Source organism: Schistocerca serialis, chromosome 6, assembly GCF_023864345.2.
Source record: "Schistocerca serialis cubense isolate TAMUIC-IGC-003099 chromosome 6, iqSchSeri2.2, whole genome shotgun sequence".
Lineage (NCBI taxonomy): Eukaryota > Metazoa > Arthropoda > Insecta > Orthoptera > Acrididae > Schistocerca > Schistocerca serialis.
The window spans coordinates 588776844-588784382 of record NC_064643.1 but is presented as its reverse complement, the minus strand read 5'-3'; the positions used below and the strand labels follow the sequence as shown (position 1 = coordinate 588784382).

General features: G+C 41.9%; 1 non-coding gene across 1 annotated transcript; it reads left to right on the top strand.

Annotated features, from left to right (window-relative positions):
• Window positions 1-215: 215 nt before the first annotated feature.
• On the top strand, window positions 216-290 carry Trnas-cga (transfer RNA serine (anticodon CGA)). The gene has a single exon. It is a non-coding gene; the product is annotated as a tRNA-Ser (tRNA).
• The last annotated feature ends 7249 nt before the right edge of the window (window positions 291-7539 follow it).

Sequence of the window (7539 nt, the reverse complement as noted above, 5' to 3'; positions counted from 1 at the left end):
CCTGCCTCGGGCATGGATGTGTGTGATGTCCTTAGGTTAGTTAGGTTTAAGTAGTTCTAAGCTCTAGGGGACTGATGACCTCAGAAGTTAAGTCCCAAAAGAGCCATTTGTGCCATTTTTTTGAAACTTCCTGGCAGGAGAGCTTCTGTAAAGTTTGGAAGGTATTACACAAGGTACTCGCAGAAGTAAAGCTGTGAGGACGGGGCGTGAGTCGTGCCTGGGTAGCTCAGTTGGTAGAGCACTTGCCCGCGAAAGGCAAAGGTCCCGAGTTCGAGTCTCGGTCCGGCACACAGTTAAAAATGTGCCAGGAAGTTTCACATCAGGGCACACTCCTCTGCAGAGTGAAAATCTCATTCTGACTGTCGGTGAATTGACTGCTGAACTAAACGCAACAAGGAATACATCAGTGAGTGCGTAAGAGTGAGATGGCCCCTAGCAGAAAACAACCTCCAGGATCATGTAGCAGTAAAGAAACTATTGCAAGGCAACAAGGCTTCAATAAGCTACGACACACCTACACTGCACAGCAGGGAATTGGAAAACCCTTATTCACTGATGGATGCAAGCTCGAAATGTTCGGGAGTAATCGCTGTCATTTCGCAAGCCGTTTACCCCATGAATGCTTGAGTACTTCGTAATTCCAACTGTGAAGCATGGTGGGGATTCTGTAATAGTGTGGGGATTATTTTTGGAGAAAGTAGATGGCAAAATGAAACAAAAAGGATTATCATCAAATTCTCCAGTGTCAAGTCAAAGTATCTGTTTTGCGTCCGATTGGGAAAGAGTTTCTCTTGCAGCAAGACAACGACCCGAAATATACAGCCCGCTTCTGTTAGAACTATGTGAGGTCTGACTAGCAATGGTAAGAAAAGCGCTTCTGAAGAAGAGAAATTTGTTAACAACGAGTATAGATTTAAGTATCAGGAGGTCCTTTCTCAGAGTATTTGTATGGAGTGTAGCCATGTGCGGAAGTGAAACATATACGATAAGAAGAGAATAGAAGCTTTCGAAATGTGGTGCTAAAGACGAATAGTGAAGATTAGATGGGTAGATCACATAACTAATGAGGAGGTACTGAATAGAATTGGAGAGAAGAGGAATTTGTGGTACAACCTGACCAAAAGAAGGTATCGGTTAGTAGGACACATTCTGAAACATCAAGGGATCACCAATTTAGTATCGGAGGGAAGCGTGGGGGGGTAAAAATGGTAAAGACCAAGAGATGAATACAGTAAGCAGACTCAGAGGGATGTAGGTTGCGGTAGTTACTCGGAGATGAAGAGGCTTGCACAGGATAGAGTAGCACGGAGAGATGGATCAAACCAGTCTTTGGACTGAAGACCACAAGAATATCAACACGATATCTCTAGAGATTCTGAAAATTTTGAAAAACATGGCATGGCCTCCCCAGTCCCCCTGTTTGTAACGCAATCGAGCAACTATGGAATGAGTTGGACAGGAGGATCCGAATACGGGGAGTCATGAATAGGACACAGTTGTGGAAAGAACTGTTGCAAGAATGGAGAATAATTCCAACTGAAACCCTGGCAAAACTGACACATATCATGCCGAGAGTATGCAATGCAGGATTAAAAAAAAGGGTGGCTACTTCTGAGGAACCTAAAAAGTAATAGTTGCATTTACATGTGCACTGTTTGAACTTAATAAACATTTAGAAAACAATAAAATGGACTGTCATAATTTATTCCATTGTCTATAATCAACAGGTGTTTCCAAACCTGTGGAGTGTAGTATAGTAGTAGCATCAGTATGGACATATGGATACATTGTCGTCAACAATGAAAATTAATTCAGTCATGGACATTGAAAGGAAAATGAAGCTGCTGTGTTGGCGGGGTTATGCTTTTGCCGCTAGAGCGTATGATTGCTTGGCATACCACGTGACTGGAAAATTGTCAAGTCTTTGCTGGCCATAGGCGTGATGAACGAGCTCAGAACATCAAGAGAATAATACACAAAAAATTTCGTGGAGGCCAGATAGACAGTGTCTGCTAAGTGAGAGAGCCCCATCAACTCCATACATGAAGTCCTGAATGTGTAATAAAATTACGTGTGTGTGTGTGTGTGTGTGTGTGTGTGTGTGTGTGTATGAGATCGAGAAAGAGAGATTTGAACATAATCACTGTGTCCAAAAAGTTTCGATATTGAATTAATAAAAGACAGAGCAAGATTGAGATTGTGGATTTGATGCTTCAGCTATTCCAGATACTCCCTTCCTCAGTACAAAGCGCAGAATGTTCACACAGCCTAACTGTCAGAAAAGTTCTTCTTTGGGATGTTCAAGTCGCGCATCACATTCGCACCTTCTTCAGTCTTGGTAAACCATCCGAGACCCCTTCTGCACTTTGTTGTTTTGTAATGAGCTTATATTAATAACCCCTTGTCTCCTGGCAAGTAGTGTTTTTTCCAGAAAAGGGTTGTCCGCGTCCTACATTTCAGTCGAGTCGCGGCAGGCGTCCAAGCGTATATTTCTGTTCGCGAGTCAAGGTGAACGCGATATACTTCTTACCTCTTCTTCGATACAGTCTGGAGAATGTCTTGAATACTTGATTCAGAGAAGATAATTTCGTTACTCCACAACAACGTTGACACACGGTAGTCGCACGTCCGCTACTTAACACTGCCTGCTCACACGTGACTTGTTGAATGCACAACTGTTATTTTTGGTTATTAGTCCGAATTGACACCGTTGTCACTGTACTGACATCGCTAATGCACCAGGAATAAAATCCCGACTTAATGGACAGAAGATGAATACAGCTGGCCATTAATACTGCAAAATAATAAAGCGGCACTCAGGGAACGTTAAATTACAATGGACTGTACCATATCCTCGGATATACAAATGATTAGGACTTCAGTACAACTCCACGAAATAGATAGAAGTGAAACTGATTACATTATGATTATTAGAAACCATAATGAAGTTTATAATTTTTTCTTAAATATTGGTTGTGCCTACATATATCATTGATGTCGGTTTGCAGTAGGGATTTGGAGCATATACTGTATTCAAACATTATGAATCACCTCGAAGGGAACGATCTATTGATACGTAATCAGCATGGTTTCAGAAAACATCGTTCTTGTGCAACGCAGCTAGCTCTTTATTCGCTCGAAGTAATGGCCGTTAGCGACAGAGGATCTCAAGTTGATTCCGTATTTCTAGATTTCCGGAAAGCTTTTGACACCGTTCCTCACAAGCGACTTCTAATCAAGCTGCGGGCCTATGGGGTATCGTCTCAGTTGTGCGACTGGATTCGTGATTTCCTGTCAGGAAGGTCGCAGTTCGTAGTAATAGACGGCAAATCATCGAGTAAAACTAAAGTGATATCAGGTGTTCCCCAGGGAAGCGTCCTGGGACCTCTGCTGTTCCTGATCTATATAAATGACCTAAATGACCTGGGTGACAATCTGAGCAGTTCTCTTAGGTTGTTCGCCGATGATGCTGTAATTTACCGTCTAGTAAGGTCATCCGAAGACCAGTATCAGTTGCAAAGCGAATTAGAAAAGATTGCTGTATGGTGTGGCAGGTGGCAGTTGACGCTAAATAACGAAAAGTGTGAGGTTATCCACATGAGTTCCAAAAGAAATCCATTGGAATTCGATTACTCGATAAATAGTACAATTCTCAAGACTGTCAATTCAACTAAGTACCTGGGTGTTAAAATTATGAACAACTTCGAATGGAAAGACCACATAGACAATATTGTAGGGAAGGCGAGCCAAAGGTTGCGTTTTATTGGCAGGACACTTAGAAGATGCAACAAGTCCACTAAAGAGACAGCTTACACTACATTCGTTTGTCCTCTGTTAGAATATTGCTGCGCGGTGTGGGATCCTTACCAGGTGGGATTGACGGAGGACATCGAAAGGTTGCAAAAAAGGCAGCTCGTTTTATATTATCACGTAATAGGGGAGAGAGTGTGGCAGATATGATATGCGAGTTGGGATGGAAGTCATTAAAGCAATGACGTTTTTCGTCGCGTCGAGATCTATTTACGAACTTTCAGTCACGACCTTTCTCTTCCGATTGCGAAAATATTTTGTTGAGCCCAACCTACATAGGTAGGAATGATCATCAAAATAAAATAAGAGAAATCAGAGCTCGAACAGAAAGGTTTAGGTGTTCGTTTTTCCCGCGTGCTGCTCAGGAATGGAATGGTAGAGAGAACCCTCTACTAAGCACTTAAATGTGAATTGCACAGTAATCATGTAGGTGTAGATGTAGATGTAGATGCTGTAAGGAGAAACTATCAGCTAGTGTCGCAGTTCGACAGCTCCAGGATCGAGGCTAATCGAGATTATGGTTTATCATTCTGCGACATTGCTGCTTGAGTTGGTCGCCATCCCACGACTGTATTGAATATGGTGACCACGGTTTCCGCAAGAGCTTGCTAAAGCAATGTAACTAACGCCCCAAAGGAGAGATATATTGTTCACTTCACCGTGCAAAATAATACAGCCGCGTCAAATACGAGGCGTCTTCAGGAAGTAAGTTCACTAAATTTTTATATTTTTTTTATAAAAAGTGTACTTGAAAAAATTTGTTCCCCATTTTTCCACATAAACACCATCCTGTTCAATGTATCTGGAGAGCTTGTGACGGTACCTAATTTTTACTGCTGAGCAGTTGCTCTTCCTAAGAGCGACCTGTACAAGCAAACCAACTGTATCTTTCCCTGAAGTTACTCGTACTTTAGGCACTTGGGTTAAGCATGGCTCTGTTAAAAAGATATAGCTTGACGTATGGTCGAGCAGTGTACGTCTGCTTCCATGGCCTGCAGCTAATTCGCTGCGAATAATAATCTGTAGCTGTGATCCTGCAATCAAATAGTTTATGCACTGACTAGAATTGCGAGTTAATAAAATATACAGGAATACTAAACAGGAGTTAAATGAGTAACTTGATAACAAGGATTCTTTTCTAAAGTCGGTAACTAATGTAGACGACAGATACTTATGTTGAATAATGTTTACTCAAGAAACGACATCTCAAAGAAACGTCAAGTGGTCTTACGATATTCTATTAAATAGTGACAGGAAATGCCCTTATCAAATGCAATAAAGTTACATTGAGAGCGTTACAAGAGTGGTAGCAAAATCCCCAAACCTCGAAAATACTTATCAAAGATACACAGCAACTGAGGTCATTTCGTAATCACATCTCAAAACAGTTCAGAGTTCAACGTGATTATTCACAAATTAACACACACAACAAAAAGAATGATAACTCATACGTTGTCTATCCCTGATTCCGTAATAGCATGAGTTTGAGTTCCTTCAAAAGTCAGAGTATTGGAGCGGCTGTCCACCACCCAGAATCAATTATCTATATGACTGAATCGTGCAGGTTACCTTAGGCTCGTCTGCCTTCTTCCAGCACCTGACACAAAGTGTCCTGAATCGCTCCTTTTGGCTCTTCACTCGATACGTCCCAGTCTCCACTTGATTGCTGTGGTGTTCCGCTACTGTCTGCTTTTCCATTGACTGAAGGCCACCCCCACCAAAAATACATCATTATTACATTCAACAGACACGATTTCATTCAACATGACCACTTTCGCAGAAGAAACTAACGTTCTACAACAATATTTAAATAATCACACGCAGACCTTACAAATAAACCTTTGTTCATAAATAAATAAGCTAGTACTGTTGTCCAACTGCGCTCACATTAAATGAGAACGAAACCACGTTAAATTTTGGTTAAACAATAATTTGTGCTTTCTTGAGAGAAGTGTCTTTTGGTTGTATTTCAATTGTGGTGTCCGCTAACCCATGTGGTACACATCATTTAAATTATCGTAGTTTTTTAAAGCCCATGCAATCAACATTTGACTGGCAAAATAATAAATAGTTCATTATATAAATACACAAACATGTCAAAATATGAGGTATTCATGCTGTATTTCTTTGCTGTGTAACTGTGGCAACTATGACGTTCTGACAAACATTTCCATAGCAAATAATATATCAAAGACGTAAGTCAATCTATAAAATAGATACAGATGTGTGGCTTTCCGGAATGATAGCTTTCATGCAATGCTATCATCTGAGATATAATTTGTAGAAATCACATGAAGCGAAAAGTTTTTAAATCAGAGGTTCATTGTGTAAATGCTTAATCGCTGTGAAATATTAACTTCTGTAGTTTTAAAGTTACCGAAATATTGTTGTTTCATTGGATGTGCCTCAGTTTTCTGCGACCACTGAAGTATTCATATCTGCATTAATATTTGATTGTAAATTATTATAGACATGAAGAGCTGTAAGAAGCCCTCTTTCAGCTTGTCTGACACTCCTCTGTTGCTGGTCATTTCGCATTCTTCTATGCGAGCGACCATAGTCCAGCTCCCCTCTTTTGGGATTTTCTCACATCCAGCTGCACTGCTCGTTTTCACCCCTGGCTTGCTTGGAGCAGCTGCTGCGGCCGGCCCTGAGCCACAGGCCTGCTAGCATTCAACTTTACTTCAAATTCATCGTACCTTGTAACAATTCTCGGCGACCAATTAGCTCACCTACATACTCATAACGTTGCAAGCCATGGCACAAGCTTCTTTATGCCCTCCTCGGACAACTCTCCTGTTATCTCCTTACACCACTTCACAACCTCTTTCTGCACCTGCTCGTAGGTTGAAAATTTAGCTCCACTGGTGTGGAGGTAAAAAGATAATAATCTGAAGGTGCCAAAGCAGGGAAATATGGGGTTTCAGAACATCTCAACCAAATGAGTGCAAGAGTTAAGGCAGTGTGAGGATGGGTATTGTCTTGCAACAAGCACATTCCTCTCATTAATATTCCATTCCTTTTATTTTGAATGTTTCTTTTGAGGTTATCCGGGTCTCACAAAATCGTAGCTGGGGAATTGGCGTGACGGCACTATGACAACTGTCTTTTCTCATCAGACGTGTAATGAGCTACCCACGTTTCATCTCCAGTCACAATAGAGCACAGAAAATTCTCATCAACCAGTTCAAGCCCCTCAAAAATTTCCTGGGCGCTACTGACCCGATTTTTGGCTCTGAGCGCTATGGGACTTAACTGCTGTGGTCATCAGTCCCCTAGAACTTAGAACTACTTAAACTTAACCAACCTAAGGACATCACACACATCCATGCCCGAGGCAGTATTCGAACCTGCGACCGTAGCGGTCGCGCGGTTCCAGACTGTAGCGCCTAGAACCGCTCGGCCACTCCGGCCGGCGCAACGCCTATATGAGACAACAAGTGTCTGGCGCATTTGTTAGATCGCTGACTGCTGCTACAATCGGAGGTTGTCAAGATTTTAGTGAGTTTGAATGTGGTGTTATAGCCGGTGCACGAGCGATGGGACACAGCACCTCTGGGATAGCGATGAAGTAGGGATTTTCCCGTACAACCATTTCACGAGTGTACCGTGAATATCAGGAATACAGTAAAACATCGAATCTCCAACATCGCTGCTGCCGGAAAAAAGATGCTGCAAGAACGGGGCCAAAGACGACTGAATAGAATCGTTCAACGTGACAGCAGTGCA